Here is a 19741-nt window from a genome sequence, read left to right as displayed (position 1 = left end):
GGCTATAGTTTTGCTAGTATAGCTTTTTTTGATATACGAAATTGCATATGGATTTTTTAAAGTGGAAAAGCCCCAATTTGTAAAAAAAATCCTAAATGATATTATTTTTGGGAGTTGGATTGAATTTTGGTAAATGGTTTGGTTGGAAAGAGATGGAAAGGAATTGGTTGTACGATTTTGAAAACAAATGTCATTACTCCTTTGGAAAAAATATATCTATATTGTTATCTTTTAATTATTGCATCAGATATAACTATTTTGGCTATCGGTAGAGGGTAGCATTGCCGTGTGTTAGAAATTGCATGTGGATTAGACAAACCAGAATGTTATAAAATCATACATCTCATGTGCACGTTATGGATTTTGAAACAGATTTTGGAATCGGAACTGTGTATTTTCGAAAAGGTTGTTTTGGAAATTCTCATGTTATGTTTTAAGAACACTTGTTTCATTTTGAAAGTCATATTTTGGATCACATTTATTGTACTATTGAAAAGGGTAAATAAGTGGTAAAGCTGTAAGAGGGTGTTAAAACAGATTTAAGTTGGCCTGTGTGTCCATGGTGCAAGACGTAAAGCTACGCGATAGGTGTCGAGCCTTCCGGTTAGTACCGGTAAAAATAACCTTGTGACTTGTATAGTTACTCGTATGAACACAAGCGCTAGAGATTTACTCATTTTATTTATTATCATTTGGATTTGAAACAGGATGTTTTGAAAATGGTTTTAGCAATGTATTTGCTAGTTGGCAATGAGATGCCTAGATTGGTTTTGGAAAGGGATTTTATATCAAACTAATGTTTTGAACTAGGAAAACGTTTTGTATAAATGAAAGGTTTTGGTAACTGGAAAGAAAAGATTTTGTTGAGAATCAAATGGATTTGAAAATACATTTTGGCATATTGTATATATGTATTGCATCATGATCATTTATACCGGTGGAGCATGTTTAGTTCTTGAAATACTCTCTACTAGGCTTTATGTTCACCTTACGTGACTGAAAATGTTTTTCAGGTGTGCATGTGTGGATGTGGACTGAGGTGTAAAGTTGTGTTCAGAATCGTATAGGGTGGTTCTGTTACTTGTAGGCCATAGGCTATTTATGTTATTTATTTGGCTGTGTGCCATTCCTATGAAGGTTACACCCTTTGTGCATGATATAAGCCTCTAGGCGTTTCACTTTAATTTATAACATCTTTGTATGTTTTAATTACAGAACATCCATTCAACTTAGATGTTGAATGTATGAAATCGGATAAACACATGTATTGTGTGACTATTATATGCATTTGCATAAGAGTTGTTATCTATTGTTTATTGTTGGATGGTTTATTCATGTGTGTTGGACCGTGTAAATCTGGGGCGTGATAGAGTGCCCATGGTGGCATGACCTATGACCCATGTAAGACCCATCTAAATTTAATTTGAATTTAAATTCAAAGCTATCCTAAGAGATAATGATAGCTTACCAGCTCATCTTATCTGGGATAAGGATGGGTGGTTGGTTACCTATATCTCTGTAGATTAAACTTATCAATATACATATTATTATGGGAGTGAAGAGTAGGGGAAGTAAAACGTAATATTGTGGGTAAAATGTATGTGCTTTCAATCTCTCTGAAGAACACAAGCCTTTGTGTTGTGAGTTGTGTGGGTGTTGCTTGCATTGTAATATCACTCCACTGCTGGGATTCCAATTGGTGATTTGAAGGAACGTGATTCACTCAGCAGGTTCATTATTTTCGAATTCAAGCTATTCAAGTACGGATTGAATTCGTTAAATATTCCTACAAAAAGAAAGGATTTTGATTAACAAACTCTTTTCTTAACACCCTTAGGTTATGAAGTTTGTTTTTGAAATCTCAGCAAGAAAATTCAAATCATAGCTTTAATGGAGTTTTGGGTAGTATATATCAATGAAATACGTTAGTGAAAGGTAGGAAAATGGAGGTTTATATCTCACTTTGTATTTTCTCTCAATTTTGACAAAACAAACTCTTTCTTTGATCAAAGCTTAGACCTCTCTCTAATAAAAAAATTCACCCCCCTTTTCATAGCTCTAATGGTCTTCTCAAATAGGTAATTTGAAGAAGGCTCTCTTAGTAAAGAAGGTGGAAGACAAGAGTGGAAGACAATGTATAGTGGAGGTTAAAGACAAAGTATAATAGAGGATAAAGAGAATGTATAATGGAGGATAAGGAGAGATTAATGTGTATGAAATTTGGTATGAAGAAATATCTGGAAAATGGACATGTGGACAAAATAAGTTTTTGAATGCGTCTAAAACAATTTGGCCAAAACAGGTGAAGGTTGGGATTAAAACTTAAATCTAATTTTTTTTGCTAAGAAATTCATAAAATAGGATATTTCAATTTTCATCATCAAGTGTTGGGAAGAAAGCGCCCAAGTCTTAAGGCCAGTCAAAAATAGGGTGTCTACATGAGGCCTTTTGCCTGTGTTCACAGCCACCATCTTTTCTAATGAGGCCTTTGAACATTTTCATCATCCTTGCCTATAGTTTGTTGTCCCCTTGTATCTGGTGTAAGGTTTTTAGATCTTTTGGTGTAGCTATTGTTCTTGGAGTCGTGTACTTTAGCTACTGTCTTTGGCTCCTTTAGTGTTTTTTTTTTTTTTTTTTTTTTTTTGCTTACGTATTATGTATAGTTGGTTAGTGCCTACGGTATGCCCCTTGCAATTGTGTAAATCTTCTTGTCTTTATTTTATGACCTATCTACCCAAAAAATCAAGTGATGTTTGGAATGTGAGAAAATAGGCGAGAAAGTACAAGAACGTGCAAGAAAATGAAGTAACTACTACAAAAATGGAAGGCTTATACAAGCCATCTACTAATCAAAGAAAACAAATAAAACTACAGCAGATACAGTGTTAAGAGAGAAAATACTAAGAAAATGAGAATTCACATCACATGTCAATCTTATGGAGGGGTAGCAAATCCCCTCCTCTATCACCAGGCCCAAATCACATTATAATCAATGAATATAAATCAATATATGATGTTTGGCTAGAGAGAAAAGAAAAGAAAATGGGAGAAAAGTCTAGAGATTACCTAAATGAATGAGATAGGACTCTATTGCTTTCAATCTTCCTCTTCTAATCTCCCTCAAGCCTCTGAAGTTGCTTCCAATTCTCCAACAAAAGCCTCCATTGATGAAAGCTTAAAGGTGTATCCATAGGTGTATGTACAGAGAGAGAGTATTTGAAGAGCTGGAGAGTGTTCAAGAGTCTCCAAAGATCGAGAATCCCCAATTTAATAATCTCAAGGGGATTTTATAGCCCAAGGGTGTAGACAACCCATTTTTGACTGACCTTAAGATTTGGGCACTCCATGAAGAGCTCTCAATGATGAAAGCAGAGATCATTTCAAGCAACAAATCAGGGATGAAGAGAGAACAAACCTTCCTACACCCATTTTGGTCAAAAAGTTTTATGGACCTTCAAAACCAATTTTCAAAAATGTTTTTAAAGGTGAGTACTACCTTCTCATTCATTTTGGCCATTCTTGGCATTATGTTTTCCAAAATGATTGATCTATTTGTCATAAAAAAAAAAAAAAAAAGAGTTTGGAAAGCCAAAATGAATGAGAATATAGGGGAAACTTTCTAAGAAATTTGGTCGAACAACACTTGATCAACCGAGCAGCTTTTGAGAAAAGCGATGGACAACTTCGGTCAAGATGAGCACATCCAGATAAATTCAATATGGGTAAGCACACCTAGATTGTTTTTCTCTATCCAAACAACGTTTGGAGGAAACAAGACGGACAACTTTTGGGTGGCCGGACAAGTGTTATTCGGCGAAAACTTTTTGACATCAACCAAATAGATTTCTCATGAGGTGTCTCCTAGCATCTTGGGATATGCCATTCGGATCCTAGGGCGTCAAATGGCATATTCCAAGCCCTCCAAACCTATTTAAACGCCTCTCTTTGGGGAAACAAGGGTTCCTAGGTTCGAAATTCTTGATTCCCATTTCCTAGAATTCTAATTCTCAATTCTATTCTCTTATTTGATTAATTAATTAGGCAATTTGATCAATTGATAAAATCTAATCAAGCTAATTAACCAATTTGAGTTAGAGTTGTTGAGACTTGGACATTGAGATTTACACCTATTCTCTACACCTGGATTATTCTTTTCATCTATTTGCTTGGAGACTTGGAGCTAGAGATCTTTGTTGGCTAGAGGGAGCTTGAATTGGAGTTTGTGATTAGCTCAGGCTCTATCCCTACTGGCTTAGAGGTAATCCTTACTTCCATTCTTGAACTTATTGCATCTTCTACCTCTTTTTCTTTATTGTTGGAGTTTTATTAAGATCTTGAGATCATTATCGATTGAGTTGTTGGTAACTTAGTTGGATTCTCTATCCTTTTTCCCATTTCTATAGTTAGTGGAGGCCTATATAGTGACTTTGGCTGAGTCTGAATTGCTTTTATTGTTGTTGTTGGTAACTTACTTGGATTCTCTCATCTTTTACCTCTTTTTGTAGTTAGTGGAGGCCTGTATAATGACTTTGGCCAAGTCTAAATTGTTTTTTCATGATTTATCATGGATTAGAAGCCCATGCACGACTTCCTCTATGAGAAAGGACCTGATCTCCCCTCCCCGAACATCTTTTACATGGATTTGAGTAGTTTATACTCATTTTCATGAGTATGAGGAGGAGAATCCCTCTCTTCTCATTAGAGTATCCCCTTTTTTTGTTATTTTAATTGATTTTTGTTAATACAGAAGCCCAAGCAGGGTTTCCCCTGCGAGAATAGATTGAATCTCCCTTCTCGTTGCTATTTCATGAATTTGGGTAGTCTATACCTGTTTTCATGTGTTAGAGGGTAAGAATATTTCTATCCTCGTTGGAGCCTTCTTTATTTTGCTGCTTTATGGATTATTGATGATGTAGAAATCTAGGCACGGTTTCCTGCACAAGGCTAAGTTGGTCCTAGCTTCTGGAAACATTTTATCATGGATTCAAATAGTCTATATTCATTTCCATGCGTATGAGGGTTAGGACCTCCTTATCCTCGCTGAAGTATTTATTTTTAGTTACGATAGTTATAATGCTTGTCATGTACGTTGGAAAGGGTTTCTCTTCTATGTAGCCTGACTCTCTTCCTCCTTTTAAAATTTATCTTTGTTGCTTTAAGTATCTTACTTTGTCATCACAACATCCACGTGTTTAGATCATGCATCTGCACTCAGACCATTGTACCCTGATCATTATGTGGTATGTATCTCTTGATGATTCATATCGTAGGATTCATCTCATCAATGTAGTTACATTTTATAGATTATTGCATCTAAGATCATGCATATTTCTAACTAGTCGTCTTTTGTTTCACTTGGTTGGATTACCCGGTGAGTCTCTTTTCCATTTTCCTTTGCACATCATTTAGTCTCACATGGTGCAGAGAAGTACTCGGTGAGTCTTTCTTCTTCCTATTGCATCATGTGTGTGTTTGCTTATTATGTCTAGCATGATACCATGAGGCTACAGGCCTACGTGTTACATCCTTATGATTGCTTATTGTATGGAGGCTTTATTGCCTAAGTTGGGGTGATTCTGATCTCTTCGTGTGTTAGTCATCTCGCTCTTTTCCTGAGATTTCTGCTTTCAAACTCTTTCAAACAGCAAGAAATTAGAATATTCCAACGTATGTGATTTGGTCTATACTTGTCTTGTAGTGGCTTGAGCCAAGACCCGACCTTTTTTGCCTTTTCCGTTGGAACATGTTGTTCCGATTGGCTTTGACCTTACCTTGTTGAGTTTGGACCATGGAACACCTTGGGATAGCTTCAAAACAGCAACTCAATGGTACTGACTTTGCTTGTTCACGCCCATGAACATTGTTATCGTGCCCACGATGGGTCAAGATCAAAAACCACTTTTAGGTTTGTTGGCCTAGAGGAGTTGCATTGCCCATGATGGCCCGCGATGGATGACCGCGACAAGCATGGTCGCGCCCGCAAATGTGTAGACTGTAGCCGCGATTGTGTGATTAAGTGTTAGACTGTGCCTGCGACGGTGTTTGTGCATCAAAAAGTCATTTTTTAGATCTTTCTCTCTCTCTCTCTCTCTCTCTCTCTCTCTCTCTCTCTCTCTCCTAGTTGCCATTTTTTACCCTTTAAGCTTTTCAAGCTTGGGTTTCATTTATTTATAATCATTTTTTATCCCTAGTTCCATATACCAAAACGTAGAGCTCAGCTAGGGCTTTTATTTAATCTGAGTGGATCGTATTTTCACCGCCATTGGATTTTCAGTTTTTTTCCTCTTCGCTTCAAGAGGTAGGGATTTCCTTGCTCCTTTTCAACACCTCATAATAGATGGACATATAGTAGTTTTTATCGCATTAAAAGCATGATTTCTATGAGATTTTCTAGAAGCATTATTTTGAGGGTTAGGGTTTGTTGTTTTGGGAGTTTTAATCTTGTGTGGTTATTGATTTGGGAAATTAAGTGTTCATTGGGTATGTTTAGGATATTGGAATAGTAAATCCCTAATTGTTATAATTTGTTTTGAGAAAAGGAACCTATTTGTATTGTGTTTGTATTAGGATTTTGATAATTTAAAATGGGTGTTGGCTCTTGTTATGAGCATTGGTGTTTTAGAATAACCATAATTGGTTTTAAAACCAAATGAAAATTGTTAACTCTTTTGTAAAACAAAAAAAATGAAATGAGTGGAGGAAATGTGATTGTAAAATGAGAGTTTTGTTAAGTTGTTGTCAGAGTTAGGGATTTGGAGTAACGGGGTTTGTGTTTGAAACCAAAGAGACATTTTGTAAGAACTCTATTTTGAATTGAGAAAAGGAAACAGTTTATTCCACGGGTTAAATGTTGTCATTGTTAAGTATATGGCTTTATGGGAATAGTGTCTCTAGAGGTTTGTTCCTTGGCTATCGGTGGAGGATAATATTGTTTGTAGCTAAATCGGTTATGTGTGTTAAATGTCGTGTGTTCGATTATGTATTCTGGAATGAGGTGTTTTGTGATGAGTTGGGTGATGGTTGTGCCATGTTAAGGGTCCATTTCCTTCTAGCAGAGGTCTAGTGAAGCGTGCCACATTGATAGAGGTTCCTCGCCTTTCCAAATTTGCGCCCGAAAAAGTGTGTTTAGGTTGCACTCCCTTCTGGCTGAGGACTAGTAAAGTGTGGCATTTTGACATAGGTTCCTCTCCTTTCTGAATTCGCACCCGGTAAAGTGTGTTGTGGTGGTTGTAGCTTGATGAAACCGGGTTGTCTTATGTGTTAAGTGTTATCTAGTTGTTTTCATAGTATGAATATTGTGTGTGGGTGTGGGTGGGTGGGTGGGTGTCCAAGCATTAGGATATTGGGATATGTATGAACATGTATATTGTATATTGTATAATATTCTCAAATAAGATGTTGTAAATTATGTAAAAATGTACTTACAATTAAATAAGATCTAGGAAAATTTTGGAATTTCTATTTCTCATTCATGTGAGAGACTAGAACTGTTTCTTTTCTAGCAAATCTGAATTTTTTTTCTTTTTCAGACATCATAAAAAAATTTAGCTTATTAGAGTGTCCAAATTGTGTATGAGTGTTGGACACAAATCCAACACCTTTACATGTGTCATATCCAGTGGACATAGGTACTTTGGTGGAACTATAAGTGTCTATGTAACAAACAAAAACCTTTGAGAGAAGCTAAAAGAAGGCTATGATAAATGGCTCTTAAGTAGAGCCAGTTTATGCTTGTTTTCTCTGTTCTGCATCCTCTGAGTAATAATGCCTGGTGGTGTCGATGTGGAGTTTTCTTTTTGTTCAATTGCCTTGCTGATATTCAAATTCACTTTTAGGTCCTATTATACTAGAAAACCCTAAAAATAAAAATTAAAAATATTGAAAAAAATTTACACAAAAAAGAAAAGAAGCAGCTAGAAAGTAGAATTTAAATTTTTTTTAAAAAAAATACGTTCTTGTAGATTAGACAGATATGAAAAGTAAAACTTTTGACAAAAATTTAGAAGAATTTTACTAAAAACAAAATAGTTCATAATAAAGCTTTGCCAAACAGAGAAAGAATAATTGCTGAAATTGCTTGAAAAAAAAATTTCATGCTTATATGGATTTCATCTTGATCATGCTCTTGGGATGCAGGACTTCAATGCGAAACTGTCTGATTTTGGATTGGCCAAGGCTATGCAGCACCCGAATATGTTGCTACAGGTACATCAACTGCCCGACGCTTGATTTCAATTTGAGAAGTATCGGATACTTTTTAGACACTGTAGGTCACACATCTAAGCTATTGCAAAGTTGAAATTGAAATAATTTTTTGCATAATATTAGATTATAATTGTTAGAATAAATACAAGAATAATTTCTCAATATTTTCTATTTCTTTCCAAATAAAAAAATAGTGAGATTGATGTAGTATTCTACTTTTCAGATTTTATCAAATTAACATATACACTTGAGCATACTATTGACTTCTAAACTAATTCATAAATAATAGTTTCTCACTCACTATTCTTTGAGCTCATGTATAATATAATACTAAAATTATAATTTTTTTTATCGTATCTTAGCCATATCTGTATATTACTTTTTAAAATTTTGTCGCATATTCATGTTGCATGGGGTAATGGTAAATCTGTACTAAAGCGCTTGCTGATGCACAGGTCGGTTGTCTGCAAAAAGTGATGTATACAACTTCGGGGTTGTTTTGCTGGAACTATTATCCGGACATAGTGCCATCGACAAATCAAAGGCAGCCGTGGAGCAGAACCTAGTGGACTGGGCAAAGTCATATTTGGGCGACAAACGAAAATTATTCAGAATAATGGACACAAAGTTGGAGGTTCTGTACAAAAAAAGGAGCTTATGCAGCTGCTACAGTTGCCTTACAGCTTTTAAGCACCGAGCCCAAACTCCGACCACGAATGGCAGAGGTCTTAGCGACGCTAGAACAGCTTCAAGCTCCCAAAAACGTAGCCAAACACACCCAACCAGAGCATCGGAATCTATTGGTAAGTCGGCAGCAAGACATCACCGGTCACCCATGAATCTGACACCGTTAGCATCTCCATTGCCGCCCTACTGGCAGTCACCGCGTATACGTTGAGCATATGTGCATGCCGTGTTTCTGGGTATTTTAGTGTAAATCTTTTTTCTTCAGCTTTAACATTTTGTTGTTTATATAAAATGTTGTAGGGGAATGTTTTGTGATGGAATATTGGATTATGTAAAACATTTATTTCACCACCTTGTTTTTAAATGTATGAAGGTAGCTCTTATGTGTTTTTTGGGTGGTGCAAAATGTTTTTGTTTTTCAGTTTCATCTGTGCCTGAAATTGTTTGCTTATTCTCATTTTGTTTTTGTTATTTAAATTTTATTTTATTTTTTTCATCAAAACGGAAACATTAGTAAAATTCTTATATTTTCATTAAAACAAGTAACACATTGAAATATACAAAACAATGAGTTGTTTGAACACCCATAAATTTAAATACAAATTTAGAAATGAAAAAGAAAATAAAGAAAAAATAAATTTATTTATATATCTTTCACTTTTTTTTAAAAAAAAAATCTATTTAAATTCATGATTAAAGATCAAAACTCAGCTAAATGGAATTTTTTATTTTTTTATTTCTTGGTTGCTTCATTCATAAAAAGAGTCTCATTCTTTTTTAGAATGAAACGTGCACTATTTGGAGAAACAACAGAGAGAATTCATCTCTTGCATTAGATGGAGTATGAAACTTAAAACGTGTTGTTAAAGCCTCTCCTTGTTAATATATAAATTTTTGTTAAGATGTAAAATGTGTTTTAGAAATATATAAAAAGTTTAAAAATTCAACAAATTAGTGATAAGCATTTTAAAATATGTGAGAAGTGTTTAGAGACTTATTAATTATATAAGAAATTTCACCGACAATCAAACAATCACATCATGGGTCGTACATTTCGGGCTTTATGTCAAGTTTCATCCCTAAGTCATGTCTATGATCACATGACTTGTATGCAATTTCTAACCAAGTCAATTTAACCGTTTCAGTGAGCGATTCAAAATTATGTATTATTTAGATAAATAACAAAGAAGTTTTTTCGAATTTAGTTGGTGAAGAGATAGTTTGATTACTCAAACAAAGACGTTTCATATTGAAAGCTTGACATAATTCTGAAAAATTCAAAACGGTAAGCAAACAATTGATATTTGACAAAAACTAAAATTGGTTGTAGATTGCGGTTGTTTTCTTGTTATTCTTGGATACGTGGATGGTAATAATTGTTGAGTTTGTGATGAATTCATGAAAGAGAGAATTAATATTTAAATGATTAAGGTAATAAAATAGGTATAAATATATCATATTGATCGAAATATTGCTACTACGTTGTACTATGTCAATCTAACAAGTTCAAAGTTAAAGACTTTAGCGGAATGTGTGTGTTATTGTAAGCGACAAGAATAATTAAATAACATAATAGAGAATTAGAGAAAAAATTAACGAAAAAAATAAATTATTTTATCCAATGGAAAGAATAAGTCTCAAAATCAGAATCCGATCCTCTGTCATTGTTTCCTGCAGTGATTCCTGCCATGGTACCAAAACGACGTCGTTTTGGAGTTTTGAATATTTTTTTTTTTTTTTTTCTTTTGGCTTTCCCCTCTTTTCTATTCTCTCTCAGCCCTAGAAACCTAACCCACCCGACAACAGGAACAAAGAACAGAGGCGAACTTTACCCAGAAAATTTCGACTGTTGCTAGACCTCCTTTTGTTGTAGACATTGAGTTCTATGTTTTCTGTAAGGAAGGTCTGCAATGTTGGTGACATGGAAGAAGAGCTTTTGATTCCAAATTGGGTTGAGATCTTTACACTTGACTTAGGGCATCAAGTCAAGTGGGGATGATGAGATCTGGTTCTCAAACTCTACCAATGGGGAGGACGAGCCTTCATCGTCTTTGGGCATCAAGTTGTGGGCTGCCACTACTTCTACCACAAGCTTTTCTTTGTTGGTGTTCATGGCTGTTGAGAGAGAGAGAGAGAAGCTTTCCGTCAAACTTTGTTCACAATTTACAACCAGAGCTTACTAGAAATCAACAAATCAACCAAGCATTTGTTATTTTTTCCCTCTTTCCTTGTGAGGCTCTGAATTGTTCTTCTTCTTTCTTAGCATGTAATGGAGAATCATGGGGTTGTTCAGTCAAGTTGAAGAAATTTTTATGAATTAAACTTTTATTATTATTTTTTTTTAACTTTTCCCATCTTTTAGTTGGTTAGTTTAACTCTTAAACATGGGAAGCAATAGCCTTGATGATCCATTATCGCCGCCTTGCTGTCTCCGTCCTCTTCGTTTCGCCTCTGTTTTTTGTTCCTGCCATCGGGTGGGTTAAGGTTCTAGGGCTGAAAGAGAATAGAAAAGACGGGAAAGCCAAAAAACCAAAAACAAAAAAAATAAGGGCAAATTACATATACACCCCTCGAGATTTGGCTAAATTACAGATGCCCCCTGAGGTTTGAGAAATTACGAATTCCCCCCTGAATGCTATATTTGCATAAGAAATTAGGGGGTAATTTGTTATGAAATATAAACCTCAGGGGGCAAATTGTTATGAAAATACAAACCTCAGGGGGCGGGATGTAATTTCCGAAACCTCAGGGGGTATCTGTAATTTAGCCAAACCTCGAGGGGTGTATATGTAATTTGCCCAAAAAATAAATTCAAAACTCCAAAACCACATCGTTTTGGTACCATGGCAGGAATCACAGCAGGAAACAATGGCAGATGATCTTGACTCTGACATATGTACTTACTTTGAAACCTTTCCATATTTGCATTGATGGCGGTAATGCCTATTATTAGATTGTTTATTATAAAATGTTAATTACGTTTTCTGGTAAAAAAACGTGTTAGATTACAAAATGTTAAACTACTTTTACTTTATTTTATTTCAAATTTATGTAAAAAATATCACAATTTCAATGGTTATATTTATGTTACTGAAACACCACTTCTGTCGGATTTGATTCATATTCTTATGGTTTATATTTTCTAAATAGAATTAATTTTGTGATAAACAAATTAAATATTTATTACTCAAAGAAAGTTCAGTATCTAGACCCAGCCCATTTGTTTTTCCAGTTCTGCTTCACGGCACATTTATTATTGATGACAAAATGTGTTGTGGTGTCTGCCCTGATCCAATTTCTATTTGTGTTGTGTCGTGCTGGCCCAATTGAGCTACACCCAGGCCCAATCCAATCCAAGGGAATGGCAATGTCCATGTCTCGTGTTGTGCTTTTTATTTAGTTTTAAAAATTGGAGATAAAGTAAAAAGCCATTTTTTTAAGTGTGCAAGTACATACCATATATATTTAAGTAACTTATCATAAATATACATAATTTACTTTATAAAATTGTATAAGTTTTCATAAACATGCATAAGTTTTTACAAACATATGTAAATTAATTCACAAAAATTTCAGAAATCACAACTTACGTATATTTGTAAGAATTTATTCGATTTTATAAGATAATTTATGTATATTTGTAAAAATTTACACAAGTACATATGATATACACCTTACATACGCAAACACTTTCCAAAGCAAAAAAATGATTAAAAAAAAAAAACTTGTTACAAAACCATAATAAGTTTAAAAGACAACAATCATTTTGTCAATTAATAAAATTTAAAAGGCAGTGGAATGATATATAAATACATATTTTCACTAATAAACTAGGGGTGAGCATGGTCTGGATTGGACCGGATTGGGGTAAAATCAAGAACAATCCGTTATCTACGATTCCTGAAAAATTGGAACCAATCCAATCCGTTTAAATCATGGAACCAATCCAAACCAATCCATTTAAATACGGATTGGATCGGTTTAAGACCACGGATTCACATAATTAAATAACAAATATATATATATATATATATATATATATATAAAACACTTTAATTTTATAAAAATATAAACATAGCGCTATATTAGTTCCACAATAGCAACATCTATTTCTATAATAGCGACATATTGTTCTAGAATTTAAATAACCATAAGAAAACTGGTTTCACCATAAGTATTTAAACCATTACAAATTAAAACTAAAAACTAACAAACAAAAGTAATAAAAGAAGATATTATACGGTTTTAGGTTTGAGTTTAGATTTTATATAAAATAAGAGAAGATACTATGGGGGAGGATGTATAATAAAAATATATACTATATGTATACGGTCCGGATCGGTTCCAATCCGGAACCGTGGGGTTCAATCCAGAACCAATCCGTATACTACAGATTTTTAATTCTTCAATCCGGAACCAAACCGCGGATTTAAAAAATCAATCCAAACCTATCGGATTGGACTGGACTGGATCGGATTACGGATTTTACGGATTCCTTGCTCAGCCCTATAATAAACCCAATTTTTTCCCAATAAAAAATAATATTAATTTTTTTTGGTTTTTCGTTTGTGGGGTTATCTAACCCTAGATCTGTGAAAAAAATAAAAAATAAAAATTCAATCAGCCTATTGATTGTATTCAATACCACTTCAATATGAGCCTACTTGATAACACATTGTATAGACCCCAATTTAAGCCTCATGTAAGAGCCTACACACCAAGAAAATTGGTCACCAACAAAAAAAAAAAAAAAATGAAGTTAGAATCTAACTGGAAAAAATGAAAAAGCACAAAATCTAATTAAAAAGAAAAACTTAATCAAGATATCAAAAATATAAGTTTGAAAGCCCTAAATACTTATGTTGTCAAGATCGGTAATTAAATATTGTAATTAATAGAAAAAAATGGAGACATTAGTATGATTATCGCCACTACCTCACCATATTTTTACGATTAATAACAGTATCAAATGAGTTCAGGAGTTGCCCCAAATACTTTAGTAGGAATTCATTAACCTCTTTTGAGGAAAAAAGGAGCCCCAATGAAGTGTTCAGGGGAGCTCTAGGGGACATATGATGTTCACTCAGTATGCTTGCTTTGGCGGCTTGGTTATGAAATGCCTACATGCCCTACTATTTGTAGTGAGTAGATCTCTATGCATTTAGTCCTAAATGTGCACCAAGTCCATTAGAAAGACGTAGAATCCAATCAAATAAAGCCGTGAATACTGAATCTAGTCGCAAATGTGAGTTGGATGGAAGGCTGTGAGTCATGGTCTGTTGAGGGGCCATCTACCCTCCTATCTTTCTTTCTCCATCGTCTCTACTCCCTTTCGTTTTCAGCTTCTTGACCTGATAGAAACAAAGATATTTCTCACTTTGAACATGATGTTTGTTTACGATTTTTCAAAATTAATTCCACACTCACTTTTAAAAACGTGGTCGAAGGTGAAAAAATTTAGGCTAACCGAACGTCCCATCGGTTGATCGGAACAATGCAAATTTTTTTTTCTTTTGGGCAATTGAAACATTAATTTTTATATATTCAATAAATAAAATATTTTTCGAATTTTTTAAAAAATTTTACGAGCTTTAATAGAATTTTGAGTTGTGTGTTTAGTTATGAGTTGTAAGTTTTTGTATCAAATATCATATATCACATCAAAAATTCCCCACTCAATTCAAAACTCATTCACTAAATAAATTTTCCACACTCAAATCATAATTCCAAAACTCACAAACTCAAAATACAACTCTATTTTCAAATTATATTTAGAAAACTCTACCAAACGCAACCCTAATCTCTTTAAATATATAATCATTTGCAAATTTAAAGAGGCTTCCTATGGAATGTAAAAGACTAAAAGTTAATATTGCAATTGCCATACGTAGAGATGTCTCACGAAAAATTTCAACGCTAAATGTCAAATTTCTTGTAGTGATTCGCTTAGTAAATAGGCTAATATATCAGCTTATTAAGATGGGTTTTAGCTACATTAAAGTCTTCAGTTAAGCTAATACACACTCCGTATGAAGATTCTGTGATGTCATTGCAATTCATGAAAAAAGTTAAAAAGGATAGGCCTTGTAGAGATAAGAGAGACCACAGAATCTAAAGACTTGTGGCCACTCACCTCAATATTATTCTCTACCCTTCACTTGATACACAATTCCGACCAGGTTCAAGCCTCAACATTTACTTAGCTAACATTCATATCTTCATTGGAGTGAACAAAGTTGAAAACTTCACTATAAATTGCCAGTGAGATGTGCATTATGTTACCATGGAAGCAGGAGAAGGTGAAGGAATGTCAGTTGTCCCCTAGAGTTCCCCGGAACACTTCATTGGGACTTTTTTAATATATCCTCAACTAAGGGTATGGTTGTAAAGAGCCATTATATATCCAGATATTGTTATTAAAATTATGCATGATCCAACTGAAGTGTTTGGGGGAACTCTGGTTGCCACTGACACCATTTAGCAAGAGTAAGATAGTGAGAATGAGATTTCAACTATAATAGAAGTGCCATTTTTTAACTGAAGGTAAGAAGTTCACTTTTTTTATCATGATACTATAGCATGGATTAAAACTAAGGTTTCCATTTTCATTTGATGAGACAAATTGATTGAACCATCAAGTAAAGGTTGAAGAAAATATTAATGCTAAAAATCCTATAGTGGTTTGATGGAAAAGTATTAATCCTAAAAAATCCTATAGTGGTTTTAGGATTAGCTGGTACATAATCCTAAAAATATTAATAGATGCATAATCAACCTTATAGTGGTTTGATGGAAAAATATTACTTCTAAAAATACATACAGGTAAATAAATTAATAAAGATGGGGGCATGTTCATGCAAGAGAGAGAGAGTCTGAAGAAATGGTAACTGACATAAGTTTTGTAATCAAGTTTTTCTACAATGGAAGCATCAGTTATGGTATTCACATTGGCTTCACATTGGTTCATCCTGTGGTTCTCCAAAACACTAGATCACTATACCATTCCATCTCACCCTCTCACCATTCTCCAAAACACTATTTCACCAATTTTCTACAATCTAAAAAAAACATTACAAACAAACTTCACAAACACACACATACACACACACACACACACACACACACACATATATATATATAAGATCAAATAATTCAAGATTAACCCTCATTCCATAAGAATCCACATTCTACACATTCAAATGGATAGGTTTGGATGGGTTATAAATGGGTTGGGTTGGGATGGAAGTGCTGGCAGATGCGGTGGCTATAGGGGTGGTGGGGAATGGCGGTGGTAGAGAAGTGGTTGTGGCAAGGTAAGTGATGGTGGTTGCGTAGTTGGGCTGACTCAAAGAACAAAAAATAAATAAGTTGGGTTGGATTATCTAATGGATAATTATTAGGTAGTTTAGTACTTACCCACCATGTAAGATTCAATTTTTTTTTTTTTTTTAAAGATTCATTTTAAATAGGTATAAGTAGGTCATGACTCATTTAAATTTCTAATGAGATTGGTCTGTACTTACCCTTCTCTTTCTCTAGGAGAAGTCTAGCATGCACAGTTTACGAAACGAAAAAAAAACAAATTTGTACTTTCTACTACAAGTATAATATATAACTTCAAAGTCTCATGGAATCAACAAGGCCCAATCAAGGGAAAAATAATATACAATCTAACTTTATTCACTAATATATCAAATTCAGGTACTGTTTCTTTCAAAGTGGAAATGGTTTGAATGGTTCTGAACCCCTAAATGACTGAAAACTTTACATCTTATAAGAACAAACTCATGAAACCTAGAGATTCATCTTTCTAGAAACCGATTTATATTTATTTCCTTGTTGAGAAACCAAATTGTGAATATTTTTATGTTTTCAAAAAAGGCATGCCCATTAGAAATACAATGAATCAATTATGTCTCACATGAATGGACAATAATTGTTCCAAGTTATATGAATCATATTGAGACCCAATGATGTTTTTAACTAAAGATGAAATATAGCATTTTAAGTTAGTGACATATTGGCTAAGCTCCAAACATTGTATACAACATACATACATATAAATACCCCTAAGTGAAGGGGGAGGAGGATGCAGCTCATGAGACTCAAATCACCAAGCTAAGCCCTGTAATTGAGAAGCCCTTTTGATAATGGCATTTTTTTTAAATTTAATAAAATAATAGTAGTCCAAAAGCATAAAGTAGGCAACAAATTAATCAGCATTTTAGTGGGTCATGCAAGAGTTGTTAACTAAGTTAAGAAATTAAGTACCAAAATTCAAATAAAATGGTTCAATGGAAAATAAATTCAAGCTTCTTTACAGAAAATAAGCAAACAATGGTTCAATGGAAGCTGCGTAAATGACCAAATTCCACAACCCCAATACACAATCTTCTTCCCTCGACACAAATTCAGTCCTTAGCTAGGCCTATTTTCAAGGGAGATAGGGTCACTGCTGTGACTTCCTCCCTGCTGTCCCTGTCCCTGTTGCGCACCTTAAAACTACGTTGTTTTGAACCTTTATTTATTTTATTTTTTTTGCCTTCTCATGTGTGTGGGCTTGTGTGTGAGGAAAAACCAACTCTATTTTTTTTTCCCCATTGCAATACAAATTCTCATCCATTTCCATTGCCATATGAAGAAAGAATTCAGAACAATTATATTAATTGAATACTGTGTATGAACTACATTTAACTACTCTATTTTTTTTCTCTATTGTCTTCTATTTTTGTAGTCTCTTTAGGTGTGTAGTCATGTTCAGAACACATTATAAAAACATAATTCTCATCCACCAAGTTGATTAATTTCTTAATTTCGATGGCCGTCGAGGCACCGCAAGAGTTTGTTGATGAAGCCATGGCGATGTTGCGCTACCGAAGTTCTTTGCCATAGACTTCTACATCTATATATATATGGTGTTATGAATATGTATATATAGGTGATGTGTATAGATTTTATGGAGGAATGAGGATAGAAGTTTCTTAATTGGGTTAGTATAATATTCTCACTATGGGTGTGATGGTGACTTTGCTGGAAGTTCAACTTGGTTTTTCCCAAATTGAAAGAAAAAAAAAAAGGTCAAAATGGCACTGTTTCAAGGCACAACAGGGACTGCAGGGAGAAAGTCACAACAGTGACCCTGTCTCCATTTTGAAGAGGTAAGATCAGATTAACACGAAAAAAGAAGCAAACCCACTAAAAAGCAAGGCAAACCCAGAATTGGTAATATAGCACCAATCGAATATTTGGCTTTCACAAGCCCCTAATAGCATAAATCAACCCAACAAGAAGAAAATCAAGACATGTGAATCCAAAAGAACAGTTATAAAACCCTAATAAAAAATAGCAAACACAGATATGAAAGAGCCAAACAAATATTCGGAGATAATGAAATTCGAGTATCAAATCAGAAATTGAGAAAGGGTTTGTAAAGCACGGGCGTGTTTGGGAATTTTGAAGAGGAAATTTCAAAAATGGAGTGATTGTGAAAGAGATGGAGAAAGAGAGAGAGAGAGAGAGAGAGAGAAAGAGAGAGAGAGAGAGAGAGAGAATGAGGGGGGAATCCGAACATACCTCAACAATGGAACTGTCAATCATCGCCGCCGCTGAATGGAGAGCACTGTTCGAAGTTGAAATTTCACGCCACACGAACCAGTCTTTCCTTCGAAACCTCTCTCTTCTCCCTCTCTTCTACTAGGTTTTGCAGCTTACAAATTCTATGTTCACAAGCCAAACGAAAAACTTAGTAGCCTATTTTGGGTTTTCTTTTGGCGCTCAATTTTCCCTCCGAAATTGGTGACAAAATTAGTCCCTCACCAAAAGATAAAATTATTGGTGACGAAAATATATTCGTCATTAATAATTTTATAATTGGTGACCAATTTTTTTCTCGCCAAAAATCTCAAAATTTTGGCGTCATCCAAAAAAATAGCAGAAAAATCTTCAGTGACAAAAAAAATAAAAATAATGACGGAAAATAATTTCGTCACCTAATTTTTTTATTATATATGTAGATTGGTGACGAAATTTTATTTTTCTCTCTAAAAATGGTACATTTGGAGACGAAATATTATTTTCTTCATAAAAGGTACGTTTTTCGTGACAAAATTTATTTTCGTCATTAGTTTTCGTCTCCAAAGACTCTTTTTGTTGTGGTGTATATTTCTATTATGTATAGCACAATATTCTGGATACCATTATCTTGCGATTGATATCAATACGTCTCCCAATACTCTTATTTAAAACTTCGAATTTCTAATACATTTGATTTTACAGTCCGAACAAGTTTTTCGAAATCAGTTTATTCCCTATGGTCTGTGGCCCCGCAAGAGTTTTGTGAGTGAAGGGAGTCGAACATGAAATCTTGAAGGTAGCAAATCTCCAAGTCCCAAGTTTCATCTAATAGGCCAAACCCTTAGGATTAATTTTTTATAATTTTTATAATTCGTAATCAATCTTATTTCCGATAGGGACATAAGATTCAATTCTCATTTACAGCTTCATAAAAATAAAATTATTTTAGGTTATTCCGATTAGAACACAAATTTTCCTTTCAATTTCACTATGTGACAACCCAAATTTCACTTAATTTTACTGTATGTACTACATTTAAATATGAACGTTGAAAGAAATAAAACTGTTTTCATTAGAAAAATTTAGCATGTATACTCTCATAAAAGGTATATCATAAATTTTTTTGGCTCACTTTGTGATGCTTAGTTATGCCATTATGTTTATGAACAGTATCATAAAAATGTTGCATACTATTCGTGGTGAGAAATGTTTGTTTTTATTTTTAATTTTTTTTTTGGTTGTCAATTAATGGAAAATTAATTACAAATTTGAGAAT

At 34.0% G+C, this 19741-nt stretch overlaps 1 protein-coding gene and 1 long non-coding RNA gene across 2 annotated transcripts in view; one reads left to right on the top strand and one right to left on the bottom strand.

Moving 5' to 3' along the window:
- Nucleotides 1-19741, top strand: part of LOC145792645 (uncharacterized) — a 205404-nt gene that overhangs the window by 104841 nt on the left and 80822 nt on the right. The gene's annotated exons all lie outside the window — the stretch shown is intronic.
- LOC145792646 (uncharacterized) lies at nt 10609-18708 on the bottom strand. Its single transcript, XR_014332326.1, has 2 exons — nt 18466-18708; nt 10609-11007 (listed from the first exon to the last, which is right to left on the bottom strand). It is a non-coding gene; the product is annotated as an uncharacterized LOC145792646 (long non-coding RNA).

This window comes from Camellia sinensis, chromosome 6, assembly GCF_055761805.1.
Source record: "Camellia sinensis isolate YWXY chromosome 6, ASM5576180v1, whole genome shotgun sequence".
NCBI classification, from domain to species: domain Eukaryota; kingdom Viridiplantae; phylum Streptophyta; class Magnoliopsida; order Ericales; family Theaceae; genus Camellia; species Camellia sinensis.
This window is presented reverse-complemented; position numbering and strand designations above follow the sequence as displayed.